This window comes from Notamacropus eugenii, chromosome 3 (assembly GCF_028372415.1).
Source record: "Notamacropus eugenii isolate mMacEug1 chromosome 3, mMacEug1.pri_v2, whole genome shotgun sequence".
NCBI lineage: Eukaryota > Metazoa > Chordata > Mammalia > Diprotodontia > Macropodidae > Notamacropus > Notamacropus eugenii.
Genome location: NC_092874.1, coordinates 10,236,636 through 10,261,081, shown reverse-complemented (window position 1 = coordinate 10,261,081; position 24,446 = coordinate 10,236,636). Strand labels below are relative to the sequence as shown.

General features: G+C 42.1%; 1 long non-coding RNA gene across 1 annotated transcript in view; it reads left to right on the top strand.

Annotated features, from left to right (window-relative positions):
- The window catches only part of LOC140532407 (uncharacterized), a 110,368-nt gene extending 98,050 nt beyond the window's left edge, over nucleotides 1-12,318 (top strand). Inside the window, exon 3 of the long non-coding RNA XR_011976500.1 lies at nucleotides 11,907-12,318. This is a non-coding gene — a long non-coding RNA (uncharacterized lncRNA). The remainder of the gene's footprint in view (nucleotides 1-11,906) is intronic.
- The last annotated feature ends 12,128 nt before the right edge of the window (nucleotides 12,319-24,446 follow it).

The following is a 24,446-nucleotide window of genomic DNA, read 5'->3' as shown; positions in this document are numbered from 1 at the left end:
TATTTAAGACTTCAGGGAGGAGGAGCAGAGCAGGGAGAGTGCCCTAGGATATTGTTCTTTGGGAGGCCCATGGTGGGAGGAAGCATAGTTTCCTTAGCACATTTGGTCCTCAGGCGTGTACGGTGAAGACTGCAGTCTATTACCAGGTGCAGCACGCTATGTGTGTGCACACCTAGAATTTTCTTTCTTTTTTAAATATTTATTTTATTTTTATTTTATGGAATAAAACAAGCATTTCCATAATGTAGTACAATAAAAAATGATTGTACGTGAAACTGCAAATCTACTCTGTATGTGTTATTCCTTTCAAATATACAACAAAATTATCATGTAAATTTCTTTTTTCCCTTTATTTAGTTCCCTTCCCCTCTTTATCCTAGAAATGGCTAACATTAGACACAAAAAAGGGGTGCGCGTGTGTCTGTATGTGTGTGTGTGTGTGTCTGTGTCTGTGTGTGTCTGTATGTGTGTCTGTGTGTGTCTGTGTATGTATGTGTGTGTCTGTGTGTGTGTCTGTGTGTGTCTGTGTGTGTGTCTGTGTGTGCATGTGTGTGTCTGTATGTGTGTCTGTGTGTCTATGTGTGTCTGTGTGTGTCTGTGTGTGTGTCTGTGTGTGTCTGTGTGTGTCTGTATGTGTATGTGTGTGTCTGTGTGTGTGTCTGTGTGTCTGTGTGTGTGTATGTGTGTAAAACTATTCTGTACATGCTTCTATTTATCAGTTCTTTCTCTGTAAGTGGATAGAGCTTTCCTTCATAGTTCATTTGGTTGTTCATGCTAAGACAAAACAACTCATTTGTTTGAAGTCGTTCTTAACACAACGTTGCTGTTACTGTCTACAATGCTCTCTTGGTTCTGCTGCTTCACTCTTCTTTATTTTGTGCAGGTCCTCCTGTGTTCTCCGAAGATCATCGAGCTCGTTACTTCTTCCATCACCATCATACACCACAATCTGTTCAACCATTCCCCAATTGATGGGCATCCCTGCAATTTCCAGTTATTTGCCATCACAAAGAGAGCCGCTGGAAATATTTTAGAACATATAGGTTCTTTTCCTTTTCCCCTAGTCATGTTTGGAAACAGATCAAGTAGTGGTATTGCTGGGTCAAAGGGTATAGGTAGTTTGATAACTCTGGGCATAATTCCAGGTTGCTCTCCAAAATGGCTTGATCATTTCCCAATTCCATCAACAATGGATGTGTCCCAATTTTTTCACATCCCCTCCAACATTTGTCATTTTCTCCTTCGATCATTTTAGCCAGTCTGGGTTTTATATGTGTGTGTGTGTGTGTGTGTGTGTGTGTGTGTGTGTGTGTGTGTGTGTCACTGTAAATTGTTTTTATTTCTTTATTGGAAAACTGCCAGTTATATCCTTTGACCATTTATCAATTTAGGAATGACTTGTGTTCTTATAGATTTGACAAAGTTCTTTATATATTTTAAATATGAGACTTTTATCTGATAAACTGTCTATGATTCCCCCCCCAATTTTTTGCTTTCCCTCTGATCTTAGCTATATTTGTTTTGTTTGTACAAAACTTTTTTAATTTAATGTAACAAAAATTATCCATTTAACAACTAACTGTGCTATCTCTTTTTTATTCAGAAATTGTTTGACTATCCATAAGTCTGATAAGTGATATATTCCATGTTCTTCTAATTTTCTTGCAAAATCTCTCTTTATATCTAGGTCATGTATCCATTTTGACCTTTTCTTGGTAAATGGTGTGAGATATTGCTCCATGTCCAGTTTCTGTCATACTACTTTCTAGTTTTCCCAACAATTTTTACCAAATAATGAATTGCTAACCGCAAAGAAATGGGAGGAGGTGTGCACCGACATATGGGAAAGGGTCAGGAAAGGAGACAGATTTCAAGCTGAGTCATTTTGGGGATTCAAAAAGCTGAAGTGAGGAGGAAAAATGTGCCAGACTGGGTGATCTGGGGCAAGCTGCTTTACCTTTGTTTGCCTCCATTTCCTGGATCATAACAGGGAGAATCATAGTAGCACTTACCTCCTGTAATTGTGGAAAGGATCAAAATGAAATCATATTTTGAAATGCTTTATTTGAAGTGAAGTATTTTTTCGTGGTGCCGGCACATAGTAGGTGCTTGATAAATGTTGATTTCCTTCTTTCTTCTAGGATATTTACAACTATTTCTATTATTTGGAGTTCTGCTATATTTACGTGGTCATAGGCATTGAGCACATTGTTCTTCTGTTCTGTTTATTTTACTCAGGGCAAGTTCAAACAGATCTTCTCAAGTTTCTCTGCATTTGTCATACCCATCATTTCTGGCTGCATAATAATTCATTGTATTTACATGTGTTGGGTGTTTTTCAGCTCCTCCTCAGGCACTGGGCACCCTCTCTGTTCATAGTTCTCCTCTCTCAGAAAGAATGCCACTATAAGTATTGTGGCATATATCTGTCTTGGACTGCGTTATCTGTCTTCGACTTCTTTGGTGAATACACCCAATGATAGAATTACTAGGTCAGAGGGTAGAGGCAGATTAATTCTTTCATGGCATAGCTCCAAGCTGAGATCCCAAATGGTTAGACCACCCACTACTCCACCACCAAATCCTTTAGTCCACCTGTCTTCCTCATAGTCCTCTCACATTGATGACTTCCATCTTTGGTCAACTTTGCCCTTTGCTGATTATGACATGAAACTTCACTTGTCTTCATTTGCATTTCTCTTACTGTGCTTTTAATGATTTGTAGCATGTGTTCATGTGTTCATTTATCGTCTTAAATATTTCTTCTGCAAAACAATGTTCTCATTTCTTTGATCATTTATCTATTGGGGAATAGTTTTCAGTATTCTATATCTGTGCAAATCTCTGCATTTCTTGCATTTCAGACTTTTATTGGTGATGTTTTTTTCTCAGTATTTACCCTTTATCATTAAATTTGTCTTTGTTGTTATTTGTGCAGAAGATTTTTTATGTAGTCAAAGTTACTTATTTTATCTTTGACAGTCTCTTCTTCCTCATATAGATCATTGTATTCATCACTGGGCACCATATTTTAGGGAGGATCATCATAGAAGGACATGGAGACTGTCCAGAAGAGAGAATCAAGGGTGATATCAGGAAGAGAATTTATTCCATTCATTTATTAATTAAAGAAACATGGCAGTGAGGGGGATTGTTAGTGTAAACCTGAAGAATCAAAGGGAGAGGCATGCTACCTGTCTTTAAGTATCTCATAGACAAGAGGGGATGAGACTTGTTCTGGTCCCAGACATCAGGATGAGGAACAATAGGTGGGGTTACAAAGAGGGTCTAAGTAAAGAAGAAACCCACAAACATTGAGGGCTTTCACTCAGTGGCATGGATGATTCATGGGGGTGTTTAGAAACACCTCATGCCTGCTCTTCAGCCAAAGGCTAGGTCCCCATGAGTGGAGGATGTCATGGAGGGAATATGGTTCTGGTCTGTTCTGGTCTAGACAGCCCCTGGTATCTTTCTTGACTCTGAAAACTTGTGTTTCTAGGACTTCTTGGCATGACCAAGAGCCCGAACAAGGAGGTCAAGGAGCCTGGATTTCTATTCTGCCTCAACTTCCTCAGTTCACCCCCAGAGACCTAACTATCTAATATTAGTGATAGATACAATAAATATGAGCGAGGGATCCCAGTGAAGTGTGCATCTCCCATGTCTTTTAAAGACAGTTGATCCTTAGAGAGAGCTTCATTCGAGCCTCTCTCCAACCCTAGGACAGTAGGCACTTTGGCTTTGATTAGGTTTCTGTTTTTCTGATATACCTGTGATTCCATCAATCTCTCTCTGCCAAGAGGCAGACCAACTATGGTTATGAATTTGTAGTTTTAGTGAGTTATCTCAAAAATCAAAGTGAGTTGCCCAGGGTTACAAAGCCTGGATGTGACTGGGATGGTAGTTGAATCCAGATTGTCATATCTCAGAGGGTCACTGTCCATCCAGTATCCCTCACTTCCTCTCATTGTTTTAAAGCTTAAGAAAGAACCCAAATTCAAGCATACGTAAGTGAACACTGAAACATTGATTTAGAGCTAAAAGAGACCCTAGAGTTAGCTACGGTGACTCTCTTATTTTAGAGACGAGGGAGCTGAAGCCAGGAGGGACCTGAGAAGCAGGGACATCAAAGCATTTTATTCAATCTACTAAACATCATGCGTTGAATTCAAACATGATTTAACCACCTAATATTTTCATGATATTTGTCCAAAATACTAAGAGAGAGTGATTGAATATAAGTATTTTCAAGTTTTCAAAATGAGAACATTTTGAGAAACTTTTTTGCTCCTCTGAGTTTATAGATGCTGAACACTTAATGTTGACCCTTCTAGGCTCACTCATGAACTCAGTAATTGGTGACTTGATATTTTTCAGGATATTTTGTTTTCTAGAAAATTCATGCTATAGTTTCCCACTGCCCTCATTTTGTACTAAATAAGATGAAGTGATTCACTCAAGATAAGACAATTAATGAGGATCCCTTACTAAGGCTCCCTTCCCCGAGCTTTGTCTCAGTTTCCCCAACTGTAAATTGAAAAGTGGATAGAGTGTTGGATTGAAAGACAAAAATCATACAGTCTCAGAGTTGGCAGCAATCTCAGAGGCAGCTAGAACAACCCACACCTGAACAAAAATCCTAAAAAGAGGTAATCCAGAGCCCACTTGAAGATCTCTAGTGAAGCAGAACTTGGATTTTTATCCTGCTTCTTATACTGAATAGCTGGATAGCCAAGGGGAATTTCTGAAACTTATGGGACTTCTGCTTCTTTATGTATAAAATGAGTATATTGCAGGACTTGGAGTTAAAGAGCCCAGGTTCAAATCCAAGATTTTGGACTAATCACTTTCCCTCTCTTGTCTGAGGTCTGCTTATCTGTAAACTGAGAGCTTGAGATCTTTTCCCAGGGATGTGAGGCTCAAATGTAAAATATTTTCTGCGTGGAAAATGTTTTCCAAACTTTAAGTGCCTTTGAGGTATAGTTGTTATTCAATCAACCCATTAATAAATAATTATTGTTCAGCTACTGTGTACCCTGAATTATGTCAGGTGGTGGGGATCCAGATACACAAATGAAAGTCTCTGCCCTGGAGGAGAGGGGAAGCTGCAGTGTGATAATGATGAGTCTTCCAAGGTAAAGGCTGGGCTCCTGACTCCGGGTCTCTGCTCCTTCCTCTGCCTCCTCCATCAGAACAATCTGCCATGACATCAGTAGCCAATTTCAGGGAGTCCAGGCCTTTATCCTAGAAAAACCTTTGCTAATGCTGACAGTCAATCCCAGATCAGTAGTGTCAGTAAGGCACTCCCGTTCCTAGGAGATATTGGCAAGATCTTCATCTAACAATCTCACCGGGCTACTTTTGTCTGGGTCAGGAAGACTCAGGGCTTGGGAGTTTCCATTTCCCCACCTCCCCAAGCCAGTCAATGATATAGTGAGAAATCCCTGAGTTACTTCACTATGCACCCACAGAAGGAGAGCATGCAACCTAGGTTAGATTAACGACAACAGAATGAACTAGGTGCTGTTCTGGGTGGGAAAAAACCAGATCCACTTTGACTCCAGCTGTCTTCAAAGCCCTGGGTGTGCTCTAGGTCCAGGGCCTCCTTCCTTTGCCAGGGGTAAGGGTTTCCTCCTGACAGCTGAACAAGTCCGTCTCCTAGCAAACGCATTCCTATAAGATATCCCATAACCAGCAACACATGGTTCACCATCATCCAGTTTGGCGTAACTTTATCCTTGTTTGTGAGCTGTGTGCAAATGAAGGAGAAAGCCCTGCTTAGGAAACAGCCCAGGAAGTACACCCAATTAAGTGCCCATGAAGGGAAGGCCACATTTTTTTTTCTCTGTCTCTGGTGTTAAGAGCGTACCGACTGTCTTGAACTGTTGGAATATCATGCAACCTCAGGCAGGCCAGTTCTGGTGTCATTTTACATGAATTTGGGAGGGATTGAAGTGCCTTAATTGTGACCCACTGGTGCAAGACACATTCTAGAACCACTGTGTTGTCTGGTCCTTTGAACTCAGAATTACAAAGAAGTGCATCAATACCAGTTGGCTTTGCCCCCAACAAGTGCAATTTGATATTAGAAGGGGGGAACTAAATGGAGGCAACGATTGTGCACCAGAGCCCAGCTTTCCCCATTGGATTCATGAGAGTACCTCAGTTTCCTTTCTTACATAGTACAATATGGTAATTGTGCTTGGAGACTCTCTGGCCCACTTGGCTTGAAGGGTGTAACATCTGGTTTGCAGGACTGCAATGTGATCTTTCTTCTCATCTTTTTTCTTTGTATTTTCTCCATGAAACTTGGCAATGAAGAGACTTATTGAAGGGAGAGAGAAAGAAAACAAAAAGGGAAGAGAGAAAAACCCATTGCAAATGGAAACAACACTGCTAACAGGTCCGGGTGGCTACTCTGGAAACAAAAGAAGGATGTTCTGTCCTCCAAGGAAGACTTAGGTTCCAAGGAACAAAGCTTAAGGGAGATTTTTTTAAAAGGATATCTGTTACAACTCCATCTTGGTTTATTAAATTTAAATAAAAATCATTTTTAGATAATGAAAAAGAAACGATCTGTTATAAATCTTTTTTTTTCCTTTCAGAATCTGAGTTGGAAGGAATCTCACCTGGGACTCAGCTGAGTTCACACTTGAAAAATAATCTTTTCTATCAAATAAATACACTCATAAGTATGTATGTATATGTGTATATATGTGTGTATATTTATGTGTATATGTGTGTGTGTGTTCATATATATTTATATATACTACCAAACAAGTGGCCATCCAGCCTACCCTTGAAGATGTCCACTGCCTCTAGGGCTGTCCAATCCAATTTTGGGCAGTTTTCACTGTTAAGAATCTTTCCTTGCAGAAAATTTAAATTTGGCTTTCTGGGGAAACCTCTGCCCACTGGGCCCAAGAAAGACAAATCTAATCTATGTTCCATATAATAGTCCTTCAAAGATCTGAAGTCACCAGTAATGTGGCCAGGATTCTTCTCTCCCTATCATGAGTGGGAGTTGTTTCATTCTTCATCTCCCTACCCTCACTGCCCAGAACAGTGCCTGATACTATATAGGCTTAATAAATGCTTGTTGAGACGTGGTAAATGAATGTAATGGAATACTATTGTTCCATAAGAAATGATGGGCAGGCAGATTTCAGAAAAACCTGGAGAGACTTACAAGAACTGATGCTGAGTGAAGTGAGCAGAAGCAGGAGAATGCAGTGCATTGATACAATAGAATGGATGCATTGCACACAGTAATAGGCACATGGTGCACTGACCAACTTTGATAGACTTAGCTCTTTTCAACAATACAAGGATCTAAGACAATTTCAAAAGATTCATGATAGAAAATTCTGTATTCATCCAGACAAAGAAATACGGAGTCTGAATGCAGATTGAAGCATACTATTCTCTCTCTCTTTCTCTCTCTCTCTCTCTCTTTCTCTCTCTCTCTTTCTTCTTTCTCATGGTTTTTTCTTGTAGTTCTAATTCTTCTTTACAACATGACTAATGTGGGAATATGTTTACTATGAATACATATGTGTAGCCTGTTAGAGTACACACTGTCTTGGGGAAGAGGGAGGGAAAGGAGAGGAAGAAAACTTAGAACTCAAAATCTTATAGAAGTATATGTTGAAAACTAAAAATAATTTTTAATTAATTTTAAAAATGCTTCTTAATGGACTGGTTGATGGTTTCTTCAGTGAGTCCTCACCTGTCAAGGATTCAAAGCCCTTTGTCATTCTCTGGAGACTGTTCAGTTTATCACCATCCTTCTCAATGGGTTGTTCCTAGAACCAGTTGTAATGCTTTAGATGAAGTCTGGTGAAAGCCATGTAAAGCAGAGCCATCACCTCAACATTCTAATGCAATCCCTGAGTCCCATTAGCTCTTTTTGGCTTTGATGCTCAGAAATGGACTTAACACTGTAGCTCTAAAGTCAGAAGGTTTAGGAACAACCACTGGCTTTATCACCTGCTCACTGTGTGATCTTGGACAATCACCACATTTGATCGTCTGTAAGACTGGAGCCATTTCTTGCACTATCAACCTCACTGTCTGGTGAGGAAAGCCCCTCCTAGCTGCTTCAGCCCAACTTAAATGTGAGTTCTAAGCATCTGAGGTCAACAAAACGCTCTGAGAAGGTTCCACCTATAGGACTAGGATTAGACTCTTCCAGTCATAAGATCCAAAATACACCCTCTACCTTGACTCCCTGGAGACAAAAGTTTGGAATTCCTTAAAGACACAACCCTTTTCCATGACCCCTGCACTGTGGAAATTCTAAGATATGGTATTTTCCTTTTTCATTTCTGCTCAAATGTGTAAATGATTCAGTGATGTGTGTAGCCTTTCCCAATAATGCTTATCATGACTCATCTCTGATTTCCCATTCTGGGTGGCTTTCATCCTGGAGATCTGAGGGGAGATAATGAATCTAGAGGCAGAATGTTCTCCCTCTTCTTCAGATCTGTCTCTTGGCTCCCCTGGCTTCCTTCAAGTCCTAGCTAGAATCCCATCTTCTAGAAGAAACCTTTCCCAAGCTCTTCAATTGCCTTGCCTCACCTCTCCTGATTAACTCTAATTTATCATGTCTATGACTTGTTCATACATAGTTGTTTACTTGTGGTCTCCTCCAATAGACAGTGAGCTCTTTGAGAACAGGGACTGTTTTTGATGTTTCTTCATATCCCTAGCTTTTATCACAGTACCTGGCATGTAGTAGGTTTTTAATAAATATTTCTTAACTGAATAACTGACATGTTGAATCTGAGAAGCTGTGAGGAAATCTAGACAGAGATGCCCAGTGGATAGTTGCAATATGAGGCTGGAGCTCTAGAAAGAGATAAGGACTAACCAGAAAGATTTGGAAATCCTCTACTTAATGGCAGTCATTGAGCCCATGGGAATAGATGAAATTCCCAGGAGAAAAAATTAAAGAATACCAAAGACATAGTGTTAAGTGTCCTCTATGCTTAGAGAATGGAAAATGCATCATGCACTAGCAAAAGAGACCAACAGGAATCAGTCTGCAGAGAATGAAAATAAGGCAATCCAATTAAGCAGTTTCAGTTGAGAGGTGAAGTCTAAAGCCAGATTGGGAGACTAACGAGAAAATGAATAATGAGGTGGTGTAGAGAGCAGGTATGAGAGATACTTTGTCTGGGTGTTTAGTGGTGAAACAGAGGAGACGTAGAGGACAGTAGCTTGAAGGTTTGTTAGGATCAAGGGAAAATTACGAGTAAGGTGGGACTGGCCCCTGAGCCCAATCCCGCATTATGTAAGGATGGGAGAGACTTGAGAATACTTAGGGGAAATAAAGAGGGAAAGAGATAAGGAAGGGGAGAATGATTGAATAGGATGGGGTCAAGAGCATGGAGAGAAGGGTTCACTTTGTCATGGAAGATGTGCCCTTTATCCTCCGCCTCTGGAGGATAGAACTCTTTTCTTCAGTCTTGGTTTATTAGAACTAAAATGTCTTCTTAAAACTTATACAAGTGGAGGATAAATAGAAGGAAGTATTCCTTTATAAAGTAAACCAAGTGCATTTTTAAAAAGACCATGGAACTATTAACTGTATTAGGACAGATGCCCCTCTCATCCTCTGGGGCTGGAGAAAAGGACTTTTAAAAATCCGGGACTGGTTTATTAGAACTAAAAGGTCTCCTTAAAACTTAAAAAGGCTGAATGTAGAACAAATAGAAGCAAATGTTCTTTATAAAGTAAACAGGAGACTCCTTGTCCCAAGAGGGAGTGTAGACCATGTTGTTGCTCTCTGAAAGGTCTGGGGAAATTTGTGGTTGGTATACCCTACTGGACTATTAAAGGAAAGTCAGCTGCTTTTTCTTTGGGAGTGTGCCCCTAACCTTTGAAACTGATGACTTTGACGGATCACATAATGTTCCTTGGTTTACTAGTCAAAGGAAATACTGAGCTGAATGGACTATATAGCCTTACACAATTTGGAAATTCTACAATTGACAAATGACACAGCAGGGAAATTTGATTGCCTGTTCCCCCTCTGCCCTGTCTGGATTTACCCTTTCCATACCTCCATTCACTGGAAGAATACATAACCCCTCCCTGGAAATGGGTAGATCAAAGGCAAAGAGTGGTTTCACATTCAAACAAGGGGGAGAACACATACATACACACTCCCAACTGGGATTTTGTGTTGATTTTTGTGGGGTTTATTTTGGTGAAGAGCTGTTTAAATAATTTGAATTGTCAGTGTCATGTATGTATTTGTTGGTCACTTACAATGACAGAGCCAGAATTAAATCATCAGCCATCTAAGAAATGAATTTGACATGCCTAAGCAAAGCCCTTGACCCATCTCTTAGATAACAAGAAGGCCTCGAGAGAAGATCTGATTCCACAACTAACACTGATCATGGGAAATGAGAAGTGGGGACCCTTCGTTTAAGTTAAGCATGGATTTTTTTAATCAGAAAAAAGAGTCAGTTTTAACAGATCCAACTGGCAGTAAACACAAGAACCTCATTTGAGGCTTGTTTTAATGACTCAAGTGTCAATGAATGAGAAACACATGGATTACATCCTCCTCCAAATATCCAAATTGAGGAACAAAGATGAATAAGTGCAAAATAAAATTGGGAAACTACTAAACCTCACATGACTAAAAAATATTTCAAGTAACTAAAAAAACCCCTCAGTACCCCAGATTCCAACAACAACCCAAGTGCAGGATTTGCCCGACCCAAAGCGATCACGTGTTGCTATTGGCAACCTCTGTATCTGCCAGTACAGAGTATAAAGAATGGTCTAAGTTCAGGCGTTATGAGCATGATTTAACGCTCCGTAGTTACCTCAAATGATTGCTTGCATTCCATCTTTTCTCAGTATTTGACAAAATAGAAGACTAGATTGTTCACGTCAGGGCAAGTTTCTTTATCTGCAGACTTGGTATGATAATAGCACCTACGTCCCAAGGCTGCTGGGAGGATCGAATGAGATGACATGTGCAAAGTGCTTTGTAACAGAAGCTTATATACTTAGACCTATATGAAGGTTATCATTATTATTTGTGGTTGGTGTTATTTCTTTGATACATCTGTGACCCCACTGATGTGGGGATTCATAGCTCACAATCTACCCACAGCGGCTCATCCTCTGTGACTCCTGCTACATCTTCCTCAAAAATCCTCCACAAAGGACCACGCCTAGTGGGTGGGTGAGGGAGGGGGCCTTCTTCCAGGGCTTCCAACATTACATGGGCATCAGGGCCCCTGTTACCCCTTAAGCTATGAGTAGGTGATCAGCTTCCTTCCTTTTTTCATCTGTGCCTCCTTGACCAGTGATCTCAATCAGTCACTGGTCTATTACAGTCTTGCTGTGATAGGGTATATTCTAGCTTGGTCCCATGGGAGGGAAGTGAAAAATGGTCCCAGGAGAAGGGCATCCTGGCAATGGAACCCTGCAGATGGCAGCTCCTCCACAAGGTTGCCCAGACTGGCAGAGCACCCAGAGGGTCTGTTGGAGGTTCAGGGAAAGTGGTTGTTTTGAGGTGGAAGTCATTCCCCTGGTGATCAGTGCCTGGAACACAGTCCCACCGGTCCCAGCTGCTTGTGGCAATTTTGGGCACTGTTTTATTTTTCTGTCCCTTTCATCTCCTTCTCACAAAAAGATAGATACATTTGGCATACATACGTTGTGCTTCTAGTAAAAGGGAGATCATTCTCTAATTCCCAAAGATACAGCCAAGAATATTTTTTCATCCTTAATGCTTCTGAAGAGCAGTTTTGTGTTTTGAACATATTTTGGTTCCAGCACATGAGAAATTTCATCCGTTTCCTCTGAAAGCTTAAAGCTGAGCTTTATTTTGAGATAACTTAAGGTTATAAACATACTAACTTCTATTTGCTTTGCAGATCAGAGAATGGGAAGGGTGACTTTCCATGAAGGCTCTCTCCACTCTATCCTCGACTCATCCTGCTGATGCTGTGTCAAAACTGGAAGCACCAAGTCTGCTCCTTCCCCCAAATTCCAAGCGGTCAGAGGTTTCAGTTCATGTTTAGAAGTTCTCCAGCAAATGCGCCAGGCACATGTTGCCTATGGTAGATTCGGACAGATTAAAATAGGTTGAGAATTGGAGGGAGTCCTTGATTTTGTTAATTATGCCCATGGCTTCCAAACTGTCTTACTAAGTAACTCTAAAAGGTAGACATCTTTGAGCATGCACCCCAAAATGTGTACATTTATTCACAAACTGTATTCATGTTCTTCTGTATTAATAATGATGTATATTATAAAAAGACATATTAAAAGGATGAAATAAAGATGAAATAATATTTCACGTTAAGAGAGCAGTGAAGTTTATGGAGTAAGGAATGCTGTAGTCAGACCTATGCTTTAGGAAGATTCATTTGACAGCTGAGTGGAAGACGGATGGAATGAGGAGTGACTTGAGGCAGGGAGCCCAGGTAGGGGGTGATGAGGGTCCTGAACCAGAGGAAGACACTGTGAGTGGGGAGGATACATGCCAGGCATGCTATGCAGGTAGAAATATCAAGATTTCAGTGAGAAGCCAAGAATAACACTGATGCTGTGACCCTGGATGATGGGCAGATTGATGGCAGTCTCAACAGAATTAGGGAGGTGCAGAGAAGGGAGGTTTGGGGACAAGGATGGTCGTATCAGGACTCTTTCATATCTGTTCATCCTGTGCTAATTCTTTCCAATAGAAAAGTGTAATTTTTATTATGTAAAAATGACTTACCATGATTTTGTTGCTTCCACAAGATGATAGAGCATCAGGGAGTGAAGACGCTGAGGGGTTGGAGGGGAGTGGAGCTCAGGATACCATCAAAGCTGCAGGTGCCCATGCCCTAGCCAACCTCTGGGAGCCACCAGTGGGATGTGCCATGAACAAGCTTACAGTCGTTTAGGGGGAAGGGAGAGAAGGGAAATGTCACCCACTAGACCACTCTCCCATTGGTTCATCAAATGCCCCTTGGGAGTGAAGCCATCACTTTAGATACCACCGCAACATTCAAAAATAGCAATCTATTGGCTATTTTTCTTGTTCTGATATTTATGAAGGGATCCCTGCATCCAGCCAGATGTTACAGCCTGAGTGAGGGGCCCAAGTCTTATCTCCATCACCTATTTCACAATCAGTGGAGTTCATGTGCTTGGTTAGCTTTAGGAGTAATTTCATTTCTGAGATTTAAAATTAGTCACTCCACCAACAAGTATGCATTCAGAGCTTCCTCTATTCCAGCCACTATACTAGATATTTATTGTGCCTCCTTTGTTTTCAGATGACGGATAACAGATAATAGGTTGACTTGTGCTTGATCAGGAATGAAGTGAGGCAGAATCGCATGAAGTCATTAGTATCACCCTCTCTGTCAGAGTCATTGAAATACAGTGGCAGGACAAAAGTGGCACTCAGGAGACAGCAGATGACCTTGGCGTCTTCCATGCCTGACCAAGCTCTGAGCCCTCCACAGCACCAGCTTCTACCGCCTTCAAGGCCATGGAAACTATTATTCTTATCCACTCATTTCTCCAGGGGAAGTCCTCACATATTTGGGGTCACCTCAACTCACCAATGGATTTGAGGCCCCTTAGCTACCTTCAACTTGGTTTAGCCAGTCTGCTGAGATGGTTTTAGTGGGGTATGGCTGCTGTACACCCCACAGCTTTCTGGGGCCCCAGGTGAGACTGAGTGATAGGTGGGCACCAAAGGTGGATGAGCAGCTTTGGAAAGGGCTCAGCAAGCCCTCATCCCAGAGAAGCTAGTCCTTCTTGAATACCCCATGTGCCCCGATATTTGGTGACACAAATGCCCTATTAATAGAAACAGAAAAGGCCCCTCCTTCTCCACAGAATTTATCAGTAAAACAAAGTGTAAACTAGGTGTGAGCAAGTGCTTAATCATTAGGAAATGGTTTCCTGTCAAGACAGTCAATTCCTTGCATTTCTCACTTTTATTTGTGTGTGTGTGTTTGTATTCATGTGTGACATTCAGAGCTCCCCATTTCTATCTAACACCCAAGAATTCTTGGAGGAATGTCTTTTGTGGTCTTCAAATCCTTTAGCCTCTTTCATTTTTTAATACTGAAAAAATACTTTATTAATGATATTAACATTGAAAAATATTTAAATATATTTTTCATAGTTTCCTATGCCTGTCTTTGCATTAATAGCATTGAGTATTGAAATGTATGTGAATTTAATTTGGAGGATCTTATTAGGTTCTTTCAATTTAATTAAATTCATCTAGCATTAAATATCGTGTGTTTTCTATAAGATGCAGCATGGTAAAGTGCATGGAGTTGTCCAAGAAGACTTGGGTTCAAATTCTACCTCAGACAATTACTATGCAAGTGACTCTGGGCACATCATTTCATCTCTCTAGGCCTCAGTTTCCTCATTTGTGAAATGAGTGAGCTGGATTCGATCAAAGCCTAAAGCCTATGACTTCATGATTTTTCAGACTAGATCTTGGTGCTAGGTGCTCCCAAGACCACAGGGAAAGCTGCCATCAAAGCCAGGGATATTGAGAACCTGGCCACATTGTCTCTCTTGAACCCACTATTTGAAAAAAAAAAACACACACACACACTAAACCCACCCACCTCTAAACTTCATTAACTATAAATATTGAACACTGACTGGAGATCAAAAGTACTGTTCTAAGTCTAAATGGAAGGAATTTTCAAGTTATTTGGGGGTCATCAATCAGGCATCCCAACAGCAGTGCAAACATGTTTCTACAAGCCATAAACTTTGGTCAGGACTAAGCAGACACAATTCTTCCCTAGGAGGAAAAAGACCTTAAATATTTCAAAATCTTGTATACAGAAAAGAGAATCTATAAATAAAAGACCTCTCACACTCAGTGGGGTAATGCTGTGTCCAGAGAAATGCCATCTCTGAAGCATCTGTGACTTTTTGGTGGAGTCTGGGCATGGGAATGAGGACTGTGGTGTGTTCACTAATGAAAAAGCTTTGTCATGGTGATCATTTCAAATTCATCTAAGAAGTCCAAAGTTGCACAATCTCTTTCAACTGAGAAAAAAAAATCACCAAATTCCTTTCAAGTTTCCAAGCTCCTCCCAGGAACAGAGGCCCAACTGATTAATGCCAGTACAATTGAATGACTATGAGAAATGGAACACCACAGGCTCTAAGGAAGTGAAAGTGAATGCTACCCGGGATCAGAGGGGTCAGTGACTTGGCCGAGGCCACACAACTAGTGAGTAGCAGAGGTGGAATTCAAGTTCGCTCCTTTGGCTTGCAATCTAAGGCTCCCTCTGCCAGGCCACCAATAGGCTTTCTTCATAAACTAACATGGTGCTATGAAAGCTCAGTAGATATGTAAAAATGAAAAAGTCATTTGCTAGAACTGAAAGACAAAAACAAAGAAGGTAATTACATAGGCGCCTTTTGCCTCTGCTTTCTGAATTTCTGCAGGTGTGAGAGCCTGTGGCTAACCTGATGGCCTCTCTTTGTTCAACTCTAGGGCCCTGGCAGGAACCTCAGAAAGCCCTAATTTCAACATGTGGTGCAGGAGAGTTTGGACAAAGCTTGACAGAGGGATATGGGGAAGGCAGTTAACAAACCTCTATTACTACCCACCATAGAAGAGGAGAGCAGATGCCAAGTGTCTACCTCCCATTGTCCCCAGTTAAGGGGGCTTACAGTAGGGTGGCGTCACTCGACCACTCAAGAGCTTTCTCAGTCCAGGTCCTTCAGGGCTCCAACTCTGGTAGAGTTTTAGGCAAAGAATCAAATGGCATCCAACAGAGGCTGCCTTGCCACAACCTAAGGGATAAAGGTCGGGTGAAATGGGGGTGTTTTCTGATTACTTAACAAGGAGTGAAGAAAGAGGAAAATGCAGGAAGCAGTCTAAGTGTGCCAAGGCAGCAGAAAGGTGGGAGGGGAAGCAGTGCCTGGTCTCTAGTTTGTTAACTCGGCATACATGCATCCTTAGGGGCTAGGCAAACATTTCATTGGTTCACACTATGGCTTCTTTAGATTTGGAGGGCAGTATGGCCCCACCTCCATCACTAGCCATGATGTAGAAATGTAAAGCATGCTACAGATGTGATCTCAGTGGAGTTTCCCAACAGCTCCGGGAGGGGGGGTGTGTGATAGATCATGTTCCCATTTTGTAGATGTAGAAACTGAGTCACAGGATGATTTAGCTACTTTCCCTGTGTCACATATGGCTACTAAGTGCCCACAGTGGGATGCAAGTTCAGATTTTGCAGATTTTTTTTTTTTGGTTCTATGTTCTATTTATTCCAGAATTCCCCTAGCTAGCTGTGAGATGTTGGGAAAGTCCTTCCCCTTTCTAGGTCCCATTAGTCTCAGTAAAATGAGAGGGCTCAGTTAAAGGTAGCTGGCTCAGCAGAGTGCTGGACTGGTGTCAGGGGAGGATCTTGCTAACTAGACCCGGCCAAGTCATTTGATCTCCCTCAGCCTCAGTCTCCTCTTCTGTAAAGAAGAGGTGGCTGGACTCAAGAACCTTCAAGGTCTTTTTCACTTCTAAAGTGTATGATCTCTTGAAAAACCATCTCTTGCCTCAGAGCTCTATTGTACAATAAGCACAGTCAGAAGTTTTCTTCCTGTGCCAAATCAATAGCATACATTTCAGGAAGCACTGGTGAAGGAAGCCCAACATGAAACGATGTAATAGAAACAGCGACAACAGGTTGGCTGAAATTCCAGCCTCTGTGTAACACTTTCAAGTAGACTGTGGGATTTCACACTGTGTTATAATATAATAATGATGTTTTCCATTTTTTTCCAGGGCAAATTTTCTCAATGTCTGAGGGAGGTTATGGTCAGAAAAATGACCATCTGCAAATGTCCCCTTGGACTCCACCTCTAATTTTCTGCCTGACTCATTCGAGGTCTGATGATTGGATTGGCCAGCACCAAGCAGTGGCAACCTCCTTTTGCCTGAAAAGAGGAAGATGGGATTCATTTGACCTATGGGCTAGATTACGAAGCACCCTCCAAACTCCACTTCTCATTTCTTTACCAGGAGAGAAGATGGAAGATTTGAACACAACCTCTCCCCTAGTCCAGAACTTCATCCTCTCTACACTACTAAGGCAATAACCTCCCTGCTTCTAGTCTCTCCCCTCCTCAATCCATCTCCCACAAAACTGACAGTTGATATATCTAAAACCTAAGCCTGATCATGTCTCTCCAGAGATTTTCAGTGGCTCTCTTGCCTAGGTGATAAAATGCAAAACCCTCAGCCCTGCACCATTTACCTCCCATCTACCTCGTTGGCCCCATGTCACTCCCTTTCCATTCCAGACAAACTGGATTGCTGGCTCGGTATTTCATCTCTGGCCTCTATCTAGGCTTCGGTATGTCTGGAATGTCATGTCTCCTCACCTCTGCCTCTGCCTCAAACCTTGGCCTCGTGCAAAGCTCAGCTCACCTCATCTCTTACTCAAATCCTTTTTCCTCCCTCCCTCCTTCCTAAGCTTAGCATTCTAAGCTAGAAGAAATCCTTTCTAAAAATTGCTTTCAGTATAGTCTGCCTGGATTTACCTGAGCACCAGCTATGTTCTCCCCCACTGCCCTGTAGAATGTAAACATCTTGAAGACAGAGTGTTTCATTTTACTTCTGTCTCCTCAGTGCTTAGCATGGTGTCTTCCAAAAAACAACATGTGTGGAATTGAACTGAACTTGAAGAGAACAGAAAGAAATTGAGAAGGAAAGTGAAGGCTGAGATCTCCAATGAAAAACCATTCCAATGTAGCATCTTAATTCTGGAATAAATTGAAAGGAAACAGCTTTGAACAAAGTCATTTTTCAGCCTGTAATCAGAGGCCAAACTCAATGTTAAAATTCTCATAGACTGCAGAATTCCCTGACTGTGGTCTAAGGGAACTTAAACTCTAAAAGAAACCAAATTGTTGCCCCTTGAGAATGGGTTCATCAGTCCGTAATCTCCCCCTCCACAATGACATTCTCCATAGGATAATTCCAGCTATGTTGGCAGACAGTTCTAATGAGATGACTTCAAAGCACAGCTGTCAGTAGGGTTGGAACTTCAGGTAGGGTTTCCATGAACCATCACACAGAATTAAGACTTTGAAGGAAGACTCAACAGGCAGACTTCACGCTCTAATGGAAGTGTGTATGATTAATGTCAAGAGATCCCAATGGAAACTCTGCTTCCCATAAAACTTTAAACTGCTAGGCAGCTGGATGGTGCAATGGCTAGAGCATGAGCCCTGCCTTAGTCTCCTCCACCAGGAAATAGGGATAACAATAGCTCCCACCTCCCAGGGTTGTTGTGAAGACCAAATCAGATCATATTTGTAAAGTGCTTCACACAGTGCCTGTGAGTACACAGTAGGTGTTGTATAAATACTTATTCCTTCTTCCTACCAAGACACGAGATCATATGATCATAGATGTGAGGCTCATCCAGTCCAGCCCATCCATCTTATGAAGGAGGTTATGAGAGCCCAAGGTAGAGAAGGAACTCTAGCCCAGGTTGTCTGACTCCATACTCAATGACCTTTTCTGTATATCTCCTTTTCTCAGTCTTCATCCTTCTTAATCTTTGTTTTTTTCCCCAGTGTTTTTGGACACTATTAACCACCACCTCCCCCTTCTCCTAGAGACTTTCCTCCTCCAGCTTCTGGCTTGCTTCTCCTCCTGCCTCTCTGATCACTCCTCCTCAGCCTTCTCCAAGGCCCAGTGTGAGAAGTTGGTCTGACCCAGTGCCTTTCCTGAAGCCACTCATGGTGGCTACTTTCTCCTTTCTATGAACTCAGATGTATTCTTTTACCTTAGAGAGTCAGCATGATATGGTAGACTACAGTCCACTGAGTGTCCACACTAATCTTGGAATTGTGGAGCCTGAGTTTGAATGGGACTTTACCATGTACCACTTGGGGACCTTTGACTAGTCAATTATTGTCTCTGTGCCTTAATTTCCTTATTTGTACAATGAAGGGATTGGACTCAGTGGTCTCTGACACCCTTCTAGTTCTAGAGCGATGATCTTATAAATCAATCAATCAATCAATCAATCAATAAACATTTATGAGTGTCTCCTAGATGCCAAGCACTGTGCTAAGTGCTAGGGATACAAAAAGAGGCAAAAATAGTCCTGCCCTTCGGGAGCTCCCAGTCTAATGAATTATTTTTTATTTCGTTTTTGTGTGCTAAGTGTCTTGTATATAATAGGCATGTGCTTCAAACCTTGGTTCAAAGGGCCCCTAGAAAAATTATTACAGGTTCCAAAGATGTGAATTCTGGACTCTAGGACTGTTCCCAATGCCTTTTTGTCACCCTTTCATCTGAGTCTTTAAAGATCTGTCTTACTGGGAACTCAGCTTGAGAACCAGCCCAGCTAAGTTCAGAGAGCTCCTCATCTGGGCACAGCAACTCTCAGAGATGTCTGCTAAGTCACAGAAGGGACTTTGATCTGTGTGGAAAAAGGGAGCAGCCCCTGGACGGGTCCTAATAGATCCTTGGAGTCCCAAAGAATTGAACCCTAAGGGGGGTATCCTTGATGCTGACCTGGTCCCAAAGAATGTGCTGTCCCAAAGACTTCTAACAGATTTAAAACTCTAAAATGTATTGCAGTGTTAAAGGATGGGTAGAGTACTATGGGAACAAAAAACCCCATATTTACAAGAAAACCTTCTAGTAGAAATAACAAGTAGATGAATATTTCACTGTCATCAAAGATTTAGAATGTAATCCTCCCCCTCTGAAACTTTACTAAAAATTGAGAACATCTTTCCAGTTTCAAGAAAACTTACCCCACCCCCACCCGTCTGTACTCTAGAGGAAGGTCTGCAGAGCAAAGATATAGCCCCCAAATGTGTCCTCTAAAGATTTCATGTCTCTGAGATTAATCCACAGATGATGATACGAATGATGATTATTAATGATATGTTATAATGACTTGAAGCAGCTAGGTGGTACAGTGGATAGAGTACTGGGTCTGGGTCAGGAGGACTCATCTTGCTGTGCGATGTAGAACAAGTCCTCAACCTCTCTGAATCTCACCTGCCCCCACAAGATTGTGAAGAGGATCAAATGAGGCGAAGCATGCCAAGCTCTTTGCCCACCTTCAGTATTTCTACAAATACTGCCAATGATAATGATGACAAAGATTACTTTAGAATAATTTCGATGCCTCTGACATCTAACCTGCATATGACCATGAACAAAGTCCTAAATAATCACCTGTGTAAGCCTCAGTTTCCTCATCTATAAAATGGGGATGGCAATGCCTTCAGCATCTACCTGATTTCGTTTTGGAGAAGAATCAAATGAGATGGTGTTTGGAAAGTGTTGTGCCAACAACACAAATCTGTAGAAATGGCAGCCCTTATTATCGTCTTGTCACTACTTAGATATTCACATATCTTCTAACTTAGATAAGAAAAATGCTCCGAAGTATGGATGGACAAAGTGTACAAAACTGGTTTGTCACCAGCCTACCTTGGTGATGAGTATATTTTGTTCTGTTTTTGTAGGGATACCGCAATCAAGGGGGTAAAAAATAGCTATCCACGGATGATGTGGAAGTAGATCTAGGCCACGAGTCATTACAGGTTGCCCGAAGGCTGGATATGGGGATGTGCTTGGTGCTAGACTTCAAAGTAGAGAATACTGATGTTGAATAAACATCTAGGACTAGGCTGAACTCAATCCAAATCTTGTTGGCATGTGAGGTCCGATCTAAGTCTAGATCTGACCTAGGTCTTATCGGAGCCACAGTCTCCATTAAGAGGGCTAGCCCATGTAACGGAAGGATGAATAATTGTGGAGCAGATTCCTATAACAACTCTAGATCCCATTCCCCGGTCAAGTAAAATCAACAGTTCAGAGTAGCTAGCACCTTTAAGGCCAAGTACAGATACCTAATGTCTACCTTTATGTATCCTTCAATGAAACCTACATAAGCAAACACAGCAATGCCCTTCTTGTATCAGACCTTACCAATCCTTTGAAGGCAGTAGCTCAGTGGACATGTTCTCATGCCTTTGGCCTAAAATCATGTAGAATTATCCATTGGTCTGTCTAGGTTTCCCACTTAGGTGGAGTGTATTAGAGACTAAAAAACACATCTCCCTTGGGAAGTCCCGAAACCACCTACCACAATACAAAAAAAATGAAGGATCTGTGACTTTTTAGGACAGGGAACTCTTAGCATGGAGCCCAACTCTGCTAACATCAATGGCAGCCTACTTGTGACTGAAAAAGTAAATCTTAGGAAGTGACCCAAGTATCCAAGGTTAAGTGACTTGCCCCAGGTCACATAGCCAGTAGGTGCTGAAGACAGCCACCACCACCCCCCCCCCCCCGCCCCGTCCTCTCACCAGGTGCTTCTCCCACTGATCACAACATCCTCCAAAGCAGAATTTCAAGAACTATTTTTTATTACAGAGCCGTAGATTGTTAGAGCCAGAAGGGGCTTTAGGCATCATATACTCAAATCCTCTCATTAGGAGAATGAAAAGAATCCACCCTGATTCACTTTCTGCATCCTTGAAAGACCCAGGAGAATTCCAGGAAACCCTGATTTTCCTTCATCCACTTTGCTCTTCAGAGACCATGAGGCTGGATTCTGCTGGATTTTCACTGCAAAGGCATCTTCCCTTCTGCAGCTGTGGGCGCAGAGCCCCATTTATGGGACAGTTATTTCAGTCCATAGAATGGCTATGCTGAGAAACCACAGAGTTAATCAGACTCAAAATGCCCCAAATTCTTTCTAAAAAACAGAGAGAGAGAGACAGAGAGAGAGAGAGAGAGAGAGAGAGGCAGAGAGAGACAGAGAGAGCAAGACAGAGAGAGAGACAGAGAGAGCAAGACAGAGAGAGAGAGAGAGAGAGAGAGACAGACAGAGAAAGAGAGACAGAGAGAGAAGATAAAAAGGAGCTGTGTTTGCTGCTTTGGAGTTTTCCATCTTCAGATCAAAGTTTTCATGCCCGTCAGTGAGTCTTTAATGTCGTGGCCCCTCTCGTGCTTGACTTCCATTAAAAGACTCCCCTTGGCCTGCTGCTCGGAAGGAGCCTGTCAGCTTGCCAAGAGAGGCTACTCTGATGGAGAACTTGCCCTGTGGAGCCTTCAGGGAAAAGGAAGGGGAACTGACCTTTGGCAGCTGAAAAAGAGGGGAGATTTCCAGTCGTGAGAAACTGAAGGTAGGAGGGATGTCAGCTCAATACTCATCTTAGAGCATCATCTTTACATGTAGACCTGATTGTGTCACTCTTTCACTCAAAAGTATTCAGTGGCTCCCTCTGGCCTGCTAGGATAAATGAAAACTCTTTGGCCTTCAATCGATCTTTTACCATTTCCCCCTACCCAATCTCACTACCCTAGAGTAAAGCTGGTAAAAGGATGGCTTGTGTTTCCATGGGGAGCTTCATAATTCCCAAAAGGAAATCCAGTCAGCCTGTGGGATGAAATCTGGGTTGGGCAACAGACATTTTTCATCTTTGAGTTTTCCTCTAGTCAACCCCAACCTTCCCATTTTACAGATGTGGAAAATGAGGCTTAAGGAGAGGAAATAACTTGCCCAGGGTCATACAGTATCAAGTGGAGTTTTAGATGCCCGGGACATGAAAAACCACGCATTACCATAAAAGTTTACTCTCCTGAAAGAGGGGCCAGAGGACCAGAACAGCCTTTCTTGGCTGGTCCACAAATCTGTGGCCAAACACTAGATGCATGGGCCTGCTCTTGCAATAATGCTTCAGTGGCTGTCAATGCTGTCTGAAAGCCCTCGTCAGCCTCAGAGAATTGAAAGAGCTCTGACCTTAACGGATTAATCACAGCAACAGGTGAGAAAAAGATGGTTGTATCATATAGAAAGGCAAACTGTAGAGACCCAAGGCTAACTGCTGATTAGCTGAAAACATGTGCATCTATTTTCAGCATTTAGAGGAGATAGCAATAGAAAACATATTTCTAAGTATCCATATGGTTCTTCTCACGGTAATTGGGGCTGCATATCTCTCCTCCCCACCTTCTGTCTCTGTTTCTGTCTGTATCTCTGTCTTTTCCTCTCTCTGTGTCTCTCTATCTCTCTCTCTCCACCCCCACCCCAGTACTAATTTGTATAGTCTTTCCAAGTTTTTGTTCTTTGGGGTTTTTTGTTTGTTTGTTTTTTAGTATATAAAAGGTAATTGAATTAAGATAAGATTCTGGTCCCCAGCAGAACTCCTGGTGCAAACTAAATCAGAGGAGTGTATGCATCCCCTGGAGAAGGGGGGAGGGGAGAGAAAGCAGCAGCAGTAAGAGAGGGGACAACATTCTGATTTTGCAAATGTGAGTCTTCAGCTGGTGCCTACTCCTTGGAAGATCAGAGGAGTGAGAGCAGGACAAACTGTTCTCATTCATCTCGAAAGGAAGATTTGACTTTTTTGGGGACTAATCTGACTGTAGAGGCTCTTCTCATCCCCAGGCCCCATCGAAAGAGAGCTGATTGATGGTAATGAGGGTTCTCTTACATCTAGGTCAGTTAAAACGGTCAAGACTACAAAATTTACTACCCAGCTGACTGTGAATAGGTCCCTTAACCTCCTTAACCCATTGACTCCTTGCTTCTAAAATGAGGGGTTTCCAGATAGAGTGCGCACTCTGCTCTCTCTTCCAGCTCTGCATCTCTGATGCTACAGAGTGAGTCACTGTTAGAGTCAGGGATAACCTGGGTTCTAAACCTGCCTCAGGATAAGTCTCTCATGGCTCCAGGCAGCTTTTGAGGCCTCAAATAACAGGGCAGGAGCTGGCTGAATTAATCGGAAGAGAGAGTCTTCTCATCCCGAGTGCTCCACTGGAATCCCAGGTGCAGTCCCATTCAGCTAGTGGCCCATGATGTGGATGGACCAGCCCCCAAGCTTGGAGAGTTCTAGACAATGAAGATAAGGCATGGGAGAGGTGGAGTGGAGGGTGGTCTTTCTCTGGAAGGGGAAATAAGTGGGGGCTCTCAAAGCTTGCTCTCACCAGGAAAGAAGAGAGACCAAAGCACTTAGAGGAAGATGTGTGTGTGTGTGTGTGTGTGTGTGTGTGTGTGTGTGTGTGTGTGTGATGGAATGGAATAGATAGCTTAGAAGGTCTGGTTCTACAAGAAAGAGCTGCACTTCCAAGGACTGCATTTCACTCCAAGAGAAGAGAACATGAGGCTATGAGTCCCTAACCCCCACCCCTGCCACTACCATAGTGACCAACATCCAACTAACGGAACACCATGTCCTGAATATATTTAAATTTTTAAGTTTTACTGGTGGCTTTTTCTTACACAACAGACATTGCCCAATATCACTTCCCCCCAGACCAGAATCCTCCTTATTCTAGAAAAAGAGTTAAGAAAAATCACCCAACAGTGACCTCAGTGGATGGTATATGCAGCCATAATGCCCACCTCTCTAAAGGAGAGAAGGGAAGTTGGCTTCATCATCTG